The 14,988-nt window shown below is 40.2% G+C and overlaps 1 protein-coding gene across 2 annotated transcripts in view; it reads right to left on the bottom strand.

Moving 5' to 3' along the window:
• Window positions 1–14,988, bottom strand: part of LOC103175798 (C1q and TNF related 7) — a 42,699-nt gene that overhangs the window by 14,757 nt on the left and 12,954 nt on the right. The window contains exon 1 of one of the 2 annotated variants that reach the window (XM_007888999.2): window positions 10,403–10,555. The exons of the other annotated variant lie outside the window; for it this stretch is intronic. The gene's annotated coding sequence lies outside the window, so the exon portion shown is untranslated. Of the gene's footprint in view, window positions 1–10,402; window positions 10,556–14,988 lie in introns of those variants that run through there. 2 annotated transcript variants of the gene reach the window in all.

Genomic DNA, 14,988 nt, shown 5'->3' with positions numbered 1-14,988 from the left:
GTCTCAAAGTGCTTCACAGGATATATTGTAACGTGGATTGACTATGTATGTTGTGGGCGAAACGCAGCAGCGAATTGCGGACAGCAGTGTCTCACAAACAATTAAGTGACCATTTTTTTCAAGTTAACAGATGGGCATAATTTCCGGACCTTCAAAACAATAGAGTCTAAAATGTAGTACATCACAGATCGTTGTAAAGAATCCAAGTTACGCAAATGGGAATTCTTTCCTTGTAAAAGAGAGTACACTGATTTATGGAAACTGTGCTCTGACACAATCATTTCTGGAGTGGAGTTCCTGCTGGATTTCTTACAGAATTCCTCATTAAAGATTTCACTGGAAATCTTTTATTTTAGATCCTTCTATCTTACCTTATCTAACTTATCCCTGTTGTAGTCACACTCAAAATATGGAGATTAATATGATCATTTTTATTTAAGACTTAGATTATATTTCCTATGTACAAAGGGTACAAATGGTACTTTGTTTCTTACTTCTGATCACTTCAGCATTGGACAATTGGGTCCAATCTAAGTGTCCTCCCAAACCAGTCATTATCAACATTTCCTTCCCCTTGCAAGTCAATTATTCATAAATATGTGGCAGGTAATTGCCAGGAGACAGAGTTAAAATTGCAAAAGTTTAAAATTCAGGAACCAAAGCACTTCACAGAATACACTGTAAAGTGAATTGACTGTATATCTTGTGGGCGAAATGCAGCAGCCAATTGCACACAGCAGTGTCCCACAAACAGTTGTGGATTGAAGTGACCAATCTATTATTTTTTTGATGGAGTTATTACCCCCAGATGCCAATCGACTAACATCTGGGTTCCTACTTACTGCTAGGTAAACGGAGGCATGTGGAGTAAGGAAACTTGCCCAACATTTCGTCCTGCAGGGAATCAAACCCAGGTCTCTCGCTTGCGAGATGAGTGCTCTAACCACTGAAGTACAGGACTCCACACGCATTAATTATTTCAAGCCTCAGAAGGAGCCAGTGAGTCAATTGTATCCAAATTATTCATCATTTTTGAATATGCTTTTGTCCACCTTATCCTCCTCCCTCATCAGCTCAGGCTCCCAGTCAGCCGGGTGAAGTTCTCTGAGATGCCCTCATTACATGAAAGGTCCCATGTGAATTTAAGTTGTTGCTGCTTTCAGGATTTTGAAACCTGATCAGGTCCTTCTGGATCTCTGTTTATTCATGGAGAGCAAATCCAATGCATCATTATGAACCAATAGTTTAGGATTAAATATGTCACTGCTCCTTCTAGCTAATGGATCAATGTTCCTTTGAACCTAAGAAGCCCCAAATTATATACAATATTCCAAATATAACCACATCATGAAACATCCTGGGGAAAAAATAAAATATTTCAACTCACTAGCTAAATAATCTTGATATATATATAATCTCATAATTTGATCTGACAGGTTGCCACAATCTTGCTGTGAATGGATATGTTGAGTGAATCATTGATTTTTTCCCCATCTTTTTGTAATGGGCAAGGAGTTATTTTGCACACACCTATTGTAGCAATGGTACTTTACCTTATTTACTTGAATGTTTTCTTAGGTCAGATCACTTTGCTTTTAATATTTTCTACACTGGCCTTTCGACTAAATAGCTTGGTGCTGGTGGCAAATATATTACTAGAAGTACATTTTTTTCATATTATTTATAAGGAGTGTGAATACCAGAGGAAATGGAACAGATGAGTTGCAAACTCCACCAGTCAATGCTTCTAGACAGACAACACATTCCTCATCTATCATAACCTTTGCTTTGTTATTGCCAAGTTTGTTTTTAATCCAGCCTTCTTTAAAACCCAGAAATATAACCCTCAATGGAAAAATACAAGTATATTTACAAGTGCTGAATATTCTCATTCAATAATTTAGTTACTCCTCAAAGAATTTCAATAGATTTATTAAGCATTAAGCTACAATATTGCCTCTAAAATCATATTTATTATCCTAGTTCTTTCTGGCCTGGTGCTCCCATCGACATTTACAATCCCAATTAATTCTGATCATTTAAAGATTGACCATTGTATTCTATAATGTGGTCTCACACATTTGGAGATAGATGAGGATGTTCCCAGTCCAATTCCCTTATCACTTTGGACTCATGCTACTTCCCCCTTTCTTTTTAACAAGTTGGTTTTCTTTGTTTTCAGAGATTTCCTGATATAGTAACAATATATTCCTATCCATTCCCATCCTTAATCACACTGATGTTCACATCTCCTAGGTGTTGACAGGTTAAAGAAACCAATATCAACTGGATGGATTAATAGTGATGTTTTGTCAGCAAATGATGCCCCTCCATTAAATAGATAATATTTGATATGGTGATGCTTTTTGATTTCATATTTTTCAGGATCTTCTGCATCAGTTTGACTGCTCAGGGTCTGGCTCTTCTCTCTTCTTCCAATTTTCCCTTCTCCTCTTCTGGAGATGTATTTCACTTTCAGTATTTCTCTTTCTAACCATGAAGGTTAAATGAGCATGTGTAATGCCTGCCCACAAATCCATCATCAGGAAGTGAGCCTTGACAGTGAGTGCTGACAGGCTATACAGCCGAGCATGGACAGTTATCCACGTATAATACAACTTACAGCAGAGGCCTCTGCCCAGTGATCAGGAGCAGGAAACCGGGCTGAGTTTTCCCTTCGTCACAGGGATTGGGAGGTCAATTGTACGTGAATGGCCCTATGCAAATGTAATTTGTTGTTGTTCTTGTAGCACCTCAACTGCTGCAGCTAAGGAGATCAGCAAACACTCTCAAGTGGCTACATCCCTGGCTCTATAAAATATTGTTTTCAGTAAGATTTTTCACTTTTCTAATGTACATTTCACCACTGGGGAAAATCTGTTGGAAGACTTTATTTCCTGCATAAGAATGGAGGTTGTTTGTTGCTTAACTCTACTACCATTTCCCTACAAGAGAGAACTGCTGTATTGCAATATAAATAATCCCAATAGATTTCCTGCCAAATCAATTGCAAAATCCAACCTATAAAATTTATGGAACTGTAAAATGGACTATTAACCAAAGTAAGTTTAAGGTACTGAGTGATATTGGCTCTTAACTGCGTAGAATATTCATGTTGATATGTTTTAGATATTCCTTTAATTTACATTGCAATCTTGCACAACAAATATCCTTTTCACTTGGTCATTTGTAAAATGAACGTTTTTACAATTCTATGTGCAAACATCAATAATCCAGGCCCTCTCCTTATGGCAGCAATTAACATAGTAAGGCAATGCTTTCTTCTCTGGAAATGAATAAACGTCATCCTGCACTCACAGACATCTGGCTGCTTCATCTGTGGAATTTACGTCCGAGAAGTGTAGATTTATACGATCAATGAAACAGCTGTGAATAAGCAAAGATCAACACAAGATGATCTCTCCACAGGCAGCAGCAATATTTTAATATTATATTTCTGACATTGCTGTAAGAGCTTTTATTCCAAACAGTTTCCTGTTCTTACATTTAACTTGACTAAGGTTCTCTCTCAGAGAAACATTCTACAACCTATGAATTATTAGGTAATGTGAGTAGAAATAGATGAGGTTCAAAAGTTAGACATTTTTCCAGACCAAATAAATCCATGTTTCCATACAATTGGAGGGAATTGACTCAGATGCTGCCAACAATGCAACAGAATTAAAAATAAATATTAAAATACACATACTTATCCTGGTCTGAAAACGTTACTGAAACACAGCAAGTAATTTGTCTTAATGGTTTGAACTCCAACTAATGATTAACATATTCCAGATAGTTGATAAAATAAATAAGTTACTTGTTGGTGCTTAGCATTGGCATGTGATACATTTTAAGTGGAATGACTGTTTTTATGAAATGCAAACCTTACAGCTAATCTAAGCCAGAAATGGTTCACAAACAGCAATACAATGAGTGTCCAATTGAACCTGTTTCCCTCTCAATAGTCTGATTCTTTTTTTCTGATCCAGCAGATGGATTCCTGGTTCACAGGCTTTCGGTTGAGTTAAGCCAATATCCTTTGAAGCAGAATTGGAAATGCCCCTCTCTGCAACCAGTGAGAATATTGCAAGAGGTGTAATCTTTGCCTCACCCTCTTCTTTCCAACTTAATAATAGTAATAATCCTTGCATTTGATTTAGCGCCTTATCACATTGTCGAGATGTCTTTTGTGTATTTTGTGGGCGAAACACAATGGTCAAATCTGAAGATTTTGCTGCTCCCATTGCTTTTAACAACAACAACAACAAGATTCCATTTATAAAGCGCCTTTCACGTCAGGAGGACGTCCCAAGGCGCTGCACAGTTGGGTCATGACCCGAGCAGGGGGGAAATGGTCAGGGTGAGGGGAGGGAAGGGAGGGAGCGAGGAGGGGGGAAATGGTCAGGGTGAGGGGAGGGAAGGGAGGGAGCGAGGAGGGGGTAGAGAGTTGAGAGGGGAGCTGAAGGCTCGTGGAATGGACAGTAATATTCAATACTGCTTGTGGCTAAGTTCAACCAATAGCCTGGGATGTAGCAGTCAGATTCCAGCTCTAAAGGAGCAGTCACACAATGTAAGAATTATCAAATCTTTTATGAAAAATCCTATTTTGTTTTACTCTACTAGGTGAAGCATATTTAGATGTTCCAATGGGATAAGATGAGTGATCAACCACAAATCATATTAGTTTGCATCCTACCAATGCCTCAATAGCGTTTATTTAATCGGTACCATATAAATACACCATATAGCATCTAGTGCTCAGTCCTGTTTCTGAAAAGCATTTTGGAAACAATTCCTAATATTTCACAAAGCAGAATGGACAAAGCCAACAGAAACATAGAATGATACCAATCAGACATTTGAATGTACGAGACCACCTTTGGTGGTTCTGAGGAAAATAGCTGAAGATCTAGATTCCTGTCCATAAGTGTTGAAGAATTATGCTGGAAAATTTGGCAAAATGAGTAATATTACTACTGTATTACTATACTTTGAGACGCATCCCTGCAAGGCCATTTTAGGAAGAGATAAAATCTCAGCTTTTTCCCCAAATGATTGACTGCTCATTCTGGAGTTCCTTCCATAGGTAGTTCAATTAGAAGTAGTTATAGACATCGACATGATAATTACTGGTGCTATGGGACCGGTGAATGATCCATTCATGTACTGGCTTTCTGTGCTGGAATATGTTTCTAAGGTGGAGGGTGCTCTGGGGGTACTAGTGCAAACAAACTTAAAACTGCTATCAATCAGTTCAATTCAACTTTAGTAGCGTGGCTCAACAACATTTCTAATATAGAGTCAGAGCAGATTTAAGGATGTACTTGAAAGATCCATTGGATCCCATTGAAGTTTCTTATTAACTCTCACAGGAGGTTGTTTCCTGGTGTTGTCCATTCACATCCCTAATGGAATAATAGTTCATGCAAGCCGCACATCCCACTGTTTATACAGCAATATGATATCTAGCCAATTAGTACTCAGCTATGATAAATGCACTCCAGCACAAGGCAGAGAACTTCTTGACGCTTATAACATAGTTATAACATAATTTTATATATGCTGAGGATCCACTGTTTGAACTCTCTGTTGGCTGGTCTCCCAGCTTCTCCCTACACAAGCTGCAGACCATCTAGAACTCGCTCACACCTGGCTCCACTTAGCTCCACTGGTTCCTTATCCCCTTGTCATCGATTTAAAGATCTCCGTCCTCACTTTCAAATCCTTCCATGGCCTTGTCCCACCCTATCTTTGCCATCTTCTGTGACTTACTGTCCTGGTCGCTGAGTAAACACAAGCCTGTTTTATGTTCCCTGTCTAATCCGCTGCACCATTGATGGGCGAGCTTTCAGCCATTCTACCCTCCACTCTGTAGAACTCTACTCAGATGTCAGTCTCCGCTTTGCCACCTCCTCCCCCCCACCCCATCCCAAGGTCTTTTGCACTCACTGTCAGCAACCTTGACCCCCCCACGCCCCCAGCCCCCCTCCCTCCCTCAGGCAGTTGCTAATCAGCTGTGTGAAGCGCTTTGAGTTCTGACACGAAAACTGCTATATAAATCTAAATTGTTGTTTTGGACATTAAAGCTTGTTTCAGTTCAAACCAGGTCTCGTGGATTTAAGCTTCCTTCTGCCTCTAAAATGAAGAGTGGGAGTAAGAAGCAAGATAAAAGAGTTATTTAGATTCGAAATAAAAGGTCAGAGAATGAAAATATATAAAAGAGAGAACTGAAATCTTTCATAATCTTTTGTGAACATTATACATATAAGTTGTTTCCAGTTAATATGGTGCCTGTAAAAATTCTCCTGAGATTTGACTAGTGTTTTTATTGCAATGTTACTATTTGTTTTGGTATCACAGTGTGTGAGCTGGAAATCTGCAAACCAGTTGACCTTGGGATGGGAGGATTTCCTGTTTGATGTCTGAGAGTTTACACCATGTGGGAAACTGGGAACATCTGACTATTCTGAACCACTTTACTACTGATGACAACATTCAGAAACACCGATGGCATTATGTCATCACTCAATTTATTGTAAGTTGGTTCGCGCCAGCACCTCCGCACCTCAGGCGCTGGCAGCATCAGCCTCCACGGCTGCACACTCAACCTCACTAAGCCAGTCAGGAACCTGGGTGCCTTGTTTGACCCTGAACTGTCCTTTCTCCCCCACATCCCCGCTATGACCGGCACAGCCTACCAACCCCTCCGCAACATTGCCAGACTCCGCCACTGCCTCACCCCTCAGGCTGCCGAAACCCTCACCCACGCATTCTTCACATCAAGGCTTGACTATGGGAACTCCCTCCTCATCGGCCTTCCCAACTCTTCCCTTCACAAGCTGCAGATCATCCAAAACTTTGCAACTCATGTACTTTCACGCACCAGGCTCCGCGACCCCATCACTCCCACTCTCGCCCGACTCCACTGGCTCCCCATCCCCCAGAGGATCGAATTCAAGATCCTCATCCTCACTTCCAAGGCCATCCATGGCCTTGCCCCCTCCTACCTCTCTGACCTGCTGATTCCCTACCAAACTGCCCGTTCCCTCCGTTCATCAGGCTCCTGCCTGCTTCATGTCTTCCGCCCGACCCGCCCTACTATCGGTGGCCGGGCTTTCAGCCTCTCTGCCCCCACACTCTGGAACTCCATCCCACGGTCCCTTTGCCTCGCTTCCTCCCTTGCCTTCTTCAAAGCCGGTCTCAAGACCCTTCTTTTCGATCGTGCCTTCGGTCGCCCTCCCACCTCTCTGCCTTCCCTCACCCCTAAACCATCCCTCCCCCATGCTCGCACCCTGACACCTGACTATTCAGCACTTTGGACGTCCTCCCGACGTGAAAGGTGCTCTATAAATGTAATTTTGTTGTTGATGTAGTGACTGTCTATGTTTCAGCCAAACATGGCAGCCAATTTGCACCCAACATCCCATAAAAGCCTTGAAGTGAATGACTGATTTTATTTGGGGAATCCATAATAAAAGATTAAGTAACTGGTCATCTGGAGAAGGAGGATACAATTAAGAGCCGTCAGCATGGATTTATGAAAAGAAGGTGATGTTTGACCAACCTGGGGGATGAAAGCATTTGAGGAGAATTCATATTTAATATTAATATCATAGAATTCAATGTAATTTTGCAAGCAGCAGGTCTAAAGTGCAATCATGTAGGAGAACTAATCTGGAGCAATGCAGTTCATATCTCACAAAGTAATACAAGGCATCCCGAGAGACTTTCAGAAGAAAGCGGTCATTCGGCTAATTGGATCTTACCCTTCCAGAACACCAACTCTATCGCCCTCTCCAACAGCATGAAGCTGTTTCTTTTTTTAAAATGTATCCATTTTCCAGTGGTTTCACAAAAACAGCTCCTTTAATTTTTTAAAGGAAACATCAAGGAAGTCAGCCTTTGGAAAATGCAGCTGATGAGATTTAAGAACCTTAGACTGTAGTTTATAAGGTTCTTAACTTTCTTGGCAATCCTTTAACCAGAGCTGTTCTCATTTAGGAATCTGTGGTGACTGCCAATTTTGTTGTACATTTTCTTTTAATTTCCCAATAACTTTGGCTATTTTAGCTTTTAAAATTAAACCACAAGTTGAAGCAATATTAGGGTCTAATATGCGGCAATATGGTAATCCAGACTCCAGTTACGAATTGGCACGTATCACACTCCAATACATACAGTTAAAAGCAGAGTCATTCCTTATTGAGAAACCTAAGTGAACAGTCAAACACCATGGTGAAAACTATTGCCAAGAGAGAGAAGTGGGAGAGAATGATGTTTGGGTGGCATGTCGGTTGGGTTTTCAAAGCCTGTAAATTGTAGGAAAAACAGAGAATGAAGGAAACAAGGTGGCCCATGGGACTGAAATCTGGAAAAAGAATGACTTAAGAGTTGAGATAGTGTGAGCAGTAAATGAATTAAATTAGAAAATCAAAACAAAGCCAATGGAACTAACTAAACTAGTCTCAGATTAGCACCTACTAGTAAATTTATATTTAATTCAGACGTGCTCTGTTTAAATGCATTGGATCTATGTTTCAAAACACACGAGTTGCAGCCAGGTTGAAATTCTGAAGGGCAGTTTCTTCATTCAGTTGCAAGTGGGTTAATTGAATACTTTTGTACACAGTTTTTCATATTTTGATTCAACTGAAAAGATTTTCGGTCCAATTACAGTGACCTCATCACTGGTATAATTTGACTGGTATGAAGCACATTCCACGAGGCTGCCTTATAATTTAAGCAATGCACAAAATATTCAAATGTGACTCCACTTTCAACACTTGCGGGAATATTTTAAGTCTGCATCTCAGGGAATTTTGCAGCCTGAAAACAAAGGGAATGATAGCAAAGAATCTAGAACATGCAAACTGTGTGCAAAGTCTCATGACTGAAGAAATCGGTGTTATGGTTTACAGTGAATGTGGGACACTGGCAGCCAAAGTACACATGAGTTTATCAGAAAGTCATGCAGGGCTTGTATGACCAGATTATTATCACACCTTCTAATGCTGACTAATGTGTATGCTTATTCTATAGTTTAAATGGCAATGCAGGTTAACACCAAACAACGTCAGATTTACAGACTGAAATTAAAAGTTACAGTTCAGTACATGAAGATGAATGAGAAGAAGTTCTATCTTATTCATCCAGAATCCCAAAAGTTGTAGAAATCCCCATGTCGTCAATAATAAGAATAATCCTTTCAACAGTGCAACAAATCTTTTACAGATCAAATTGTATGTATTTCTGGGCCATTTAAATTCCCACAAATGTTCTCACTGAATAGCTCGAACATCCTATTCCCTGTAGCAAATAAATGTCGTCTCCTGTTACGCTTTTCAATTACAGCAAATCTGTAAGTACTGCTTCCATCTGTTAATAATAAAAACAATGATCCCTGCATTTGATATAATACCTTTTCACGTCGTCAAGATGTCTCAAAGAGCTTTGCAGGAATTACTGTAAAGTGTAGTGACTGTGTATTTTGTAGGTGAAAGCAGCAGCCCAATTTTGAACAGAAATGTTCAACGAACATACATTAAGTGAATGACCAATTTTTTAATCTGGAGGACCAGGATATCAGAAGAAACACCCTTCTCTTTTTGAATAGTCCTATAAGATCTTTAACATCCACTTGAACAGGCAGACAAAACCTTATTTTACCGTTTGATCTGAAGGACAGCACCTCTGACAATGAAGCACTCCACTAGCGCTATATTGGTGTGTTAGGGTTTGAACCTACAACTGTTTGACTCTGAAGTGAGAGTGCTATCAATTGAGCCAGACTAACAGCTGTTTTGTTTGAATCTCAGACAGTTTTAACCTTCCTCTTTAATATGCTGTATTTCTGTTTCTCTAACTTAAATTGCAGGTTGAACATTAAGACATTAGATTCTTGACAATATTCTAATTGCCAGGCTTCGCTAATAAAAAACACTATAATTCATAAGATTCATGTCTTGTTATTCTGCTTGTTCAATTCCCAGTTATTGCTGGAATCAAAATGTTATTTACATTCTTCTATATCACTTCAGAGGAACACGTGAATGATGTCCCTCAAAACTGGTGCATATAAGCATTTAACAGTTGCAGAAGTATTACAGAATTTAGCAAGTACATACCTGTAGATAATCACAATAATCCCACCAGCATTGCCTATAGCAATCTGAAAACAAGTCAGTATTGATGCTGCTGTGTTTGGTTAAAAATGATCACTGATCTACAATAGTTTTATTTTACAGTTCCGTCAAGAATTTGAAGACTAATCCTAAGATTATCTAAAAATGTAAGCCCTTCCCTTAAACAAATCCCTGGATTTTTTCTAATGGATACACACTACCTAAATATTGAAAATAGAACAGTTGAAAATTGTGGTTTCCTCATTCATGCTACTTACTAGCTTCACCAAGCTTTTTAGCTGCCAGTTAGATGCTATGCAGCTCCATGTAGTCCAGGTCTCTGATGATGGTTTAGAAATCCATGCTTTGCTTCAGAACAGAAGTAAATTCCAATGATGTTTTTAACTGCACATTACATTCAAAACACACGAGAAGGAAAAATCTGAAGATACATAGCGCATACTCTCTGTTAGAACTGTCTACAACTCTTACCCATATTTGTCCTTCCTCCTTCTCTCCTCTCTAAACTGAAAAGAAATTCCACAACCATTTTTGGCAGATCTGTTAATGCATAGTTTAAGTGTAACATCATGCATAAAGTCCAGTATGTTAAGTCACAGGCAAATAAGATTGCCTGAAATACTATAGTTCCCGCAATGCCTTTAAAATGGGAAGCTACTTTAGACCATTTTCGGGGACACAGCCATAAACAGTACAAAAAATTTATAGTAAGCAAAACCCCTGACAATCTTATTGCTCCGTTTCCGATACAACCCCCAAGCCGAGCCATTAAAAACTGAGGTATCAGGAAAACTATCTTTGTATAAAGAGTTTGGAATCATTGGCCAAACAAAGTAAAGGAGGAAAAATGTATTAAGGTTACTCAAAATATAATGATGTCACGACGGGAAAATTATAGAATCGAGATGTGGATGTTCTTTACTTAACACGTGGAGTATAAATACTGGCGCGGACTAATTGAGTCGAAATGGCCTGTTTTTGTGCTGTATATACTGTGTGTACACAGTTGTGGCCCACTGTCCACCAGGTGGCAGCACACCTCTCCAGGTAAACTATTGCTTATTTTACAGGTGCCAGGTCCTCGCACGTTATTTTTTGAATTGGAGGCAATTATTATTTTGTAAATTTTAGGCTCTCTGGTGCTTCTTTTGTTGACAATAGCTCCTTTAACCTATCAAGCAAGGCATCTGGGCAATCGACAAGCAGTTTTCGTAGGCTGAGGAGAGAGAGAGAGAGTATGGAGTTTGGTCTTGCAAGACAGCTCAGTGCCACAAAATAAATTTGTAACAAAAATAAATCAATTAGGGCATCATATAGGGCCTAAATTTCCCTTATTTAGAGGGGTGTGCTGTCACCTGGTGAGCAATAATTTAAGCAATAATTGCAATTTGTTGTCAAATAAGAAATAGCACAAATATCATCACAAAACACCTAAGAGGAATCACAACCTCCATCTGCTGTAAACCTTCAGTACCATTTCCTCCAACGTTAAACTGCTCAGTCCTTCCTTTCCTGCTCTGGCCTGCAGTGTCCTCTCTTCCCCTTGGCTCCTCACTTCTTTCTCTCCTGGGCCCCCTATTTTCATACAATAATACCCTCTCCTAAACCTCTCAGAATTACTTCCTGCTCCCAAAGACCCAAAGTTACACTAAGTATCTCCACCTCCTGGCACAGGCAGCTTGGTACAAAAGGGAATTTTGTTCAAACAACCTCTGTCCCACCCCCATCACTGGGTTTTCCTCACAGGGGAGATACCCATAAAAACAATCCCAAGGTTTTGTTACACGAGTATCCGTATCCATATCCTTCAAGTAAATAAACCAAACCACAGGCTATCCAGGGATTTTGCAGATATACTCACAGGAAACGTTAATCCTCTTAGAGATAGTATATCTGCAGGTGTGTTTCATGTAACTTTGTCCATCACAGTGTCAAAAGAAACCAAAGGAAATATATTTTATAACAGCTCTAACAGTTTATTTAATCCGAAATAGCATTCATTCGCAGTAACTATAGGTGAAATAAGTCACCTTGTTTTCGTGCTTACATGTGGAGTCCTGTAGCTCAGCAGTTAGAGCACTCGCCTCTCAAGCGAGAGACCTGGATTCGATTCCTGGCAGGGCGAAATGTTGGACAAGTTTCCTTACTCCACATGCCTCTATTTACCTAGCAATAAGTAGCAACCCGGTTGTTAGTCGATTGGCAGATCGCTTTTCCGTGGGTAATAATTCCTTCAAAAAAAATAATAATGAATTGATCACTTCAATCCATGACTGTTTGTGGGACACTGTTGTACGCAATTGGCTGCCGTGTTTCTCCCACAAAATGCACAGTCAATTCACTTTACAGTATATTCTTAAAGAGCTTTGAGAGTCTCGAAGACGTGATAAGGCGCTATATCAAATGCAAGGATTATTATTATTACATTCAATGAAATGCAGTCAAATTTCACATTTATAGCACAGGGGGAAAAAAACAGATTATCAACAACAATTTATTTTCTATGAAAGAAACTCCTGACGGAGATGGTTTTTCACTCTAGGATCCTAGCTTTGCAATAAAGAGTTTGCCTTCACACTGAAGAAAACAATAGTTTTCAGCTCAGGTTCCAAGCTGGAAATCTCATCAGCCTGAATGTGGCCATCATGCTCCTCCGTATATGGGTAAAGTGCTTAATTTATCAGCATTTTCTAAGCAGGAAAAGGGTGTTGTGCATTGTAGTGTCAGAGTCATTAATCACACTAGTTTGAACATGTTTGACATATCTAACAGTTAAGACTCATGATGACCATATTGTTTTACTCTGTTGGGAGAACTGTAACATTGAGAGTCTGTGTAATACTTCTTCCTGAATATAAAAAAACATTGCCTAAACTTGATCCAGTACGTTGCATTTATATACACTATTTATAGTTAATGCTCCAACCATGTTTTGCAAGGGATTTTGATGTGTAACTATAGCAACCAGGGTTCATTGAGTGAGGAGAAACCACACCAGGAAAATTAGATTGAAATGTTTGGAATGAGTTTACTCATGATCCCATCCCCTATCAGTGAGTTTGCTTTCTTTCCTGACCCTGACTGGGCTGTAGCTTTGTTCTGAACTGTGTTCTACAAAAAAAGAACTTGCATTTTTATAAAGTCTTAGCATGTCAAAAAGACATTCCAACAATGATCGGCAAGTGTAGGATACGACCAATGTAACCATTTGCACCAGCAAGCTCCCATAAACAGGCATGGCGATTAATCTGTTTTCTTGAAAAATGGTCAACAGGAAATTAGGACAATCTCCCATTTTTTCAAATGGGACAGAGAGCCAATTATCTGCACTTGGGATAAGGGAATAGTATGGATAATCGGATAAGACACACAGTATACAAATTGGCTAAGTACCAACTAATAAAGTATTCAACCAGGAAACATACTACCCATATAGTACCACACTGCTCCACCCCTTCTCTCTCTCTCAAACTCTCTCTCCCACTTTATGGGAATGACATCACCAAGAGGGAGGTGTAGATAAGAAAAAAAAGAGGGCCAGGGATGGATCCTTGGGGTACCCTGCAGGTGACCAGGCAGGGGCGGGAGGAAAAAAAATATTTGCTGAGATGTATTATTGGTTTGTGGTTTGTTAAGTAGGACTCGAAGCATGCTAGTGCACTCCAGTAAGGTGGATGTAAGAGGAGAGGTGATAGAGGAAGATGACATGATCGACTGTGTTGAACGCAGCAGAGAGATCCAGGAGAATGAGGAGGCAGAGGGAGCCCGATCAGATAGACAGAGGATGTCATTTGTTACTTTGACGGGCAGTGTCTCTGTGCTGTAGGCAGGGAGAAAACCGAACTGGAGGGGATCGAGTAGGGAGTGGAGGGAGAGGTGTGAGCGAAGTTGATTTGCAATTTTGTGTTCCAAAACTTGGTCAGGAAGGGCAGGTTTGAGATGGGTCTGACGTTTATGAGGTTGGAGGGATCGAGGGCAGGTCCTTTAAGAAGAAAAGTAATGACAGTGGTTTTGATGCAAAATCTGAGGAGAGGGAATATTTGATTAGGTCAGTCAGCAGTGGGCAGAGGAGGAGAAGTAGCGTGACCAGAAGCTGGGTGGGGAGGGGATCGAGGCAGCAGATGCTGGGCTTCATCTGGGTGATGGAAGGGGAAAAGGAGGCGGGAGAGATAGGGGCAAAGGAATGTATGGTGGGGGCTATGATAGGAGCTGTGGTAGGAGGAGAGGGTGATGAAGGAGACATGGTGGGGAGAGGGTGGTAGGCAACATGGCAGGGAGGAGGAGGAGGCAGCCAGACAGAGTTAACTATCTTAGAGATGAAGAAACCCAGGACCTCGTCGCACTTGGTACTTTTAATATTACAATACAATTTACGTTTTTGCAGCTCCTTTCACATTGGTTTCACAGCGCTATTTATTTTAAAATTGCATGAATTGACAATAAAACAATAATTCTTACATTTGTTATAATGCTTTTCATGTCAGAAGGATGTCCCAAAGCACTTGACAGAATATACTGTGAAGTGCAGTAATTGTGTGTTTTGTGGGGAATCGCGGCAACCAGTTTGCGCACAACAATGTGCCACAAACAGTCATGAACTGAATGGTCAATTTTCATTGGGGTATTGTTGGCGAGGATATCAAGAGAAATTCCCTTCTCTAGAATAGTGTTGTGGGAACTTTAACATCACCTCAACAGGGGTTCAGGCATCGATTTAACTTCTCATCCAAACAATACAGCATATCCTCAGTTTAAGACTGTGTGAGTTCCAAGCCCAACATAGGGTTGGAACCCACAACCTTCTGACTCAGAGGGGAGAGTGAGCCAGGCTGATACACAAATA

Source organism: Callorhinchus milii, unplaced genomic scaffold (assembly GCF_018977255.1).
Source record: "Callorhinchus milii isolate IMCB2004 unplaced genomic scaffold, IMCB_Cmil_1.0 Scaffold1, whole genome shotgun sequence".
NCBI lineage: Eukaryota > Metazoa > Chordata > Chondrichthyes > Chimaeriformes > Callorhinchidae > Callorhinchus > Callorhinchus milii.
This window is presented reverse-complemented; position numbering and strand designations above follow the sequence as displayed.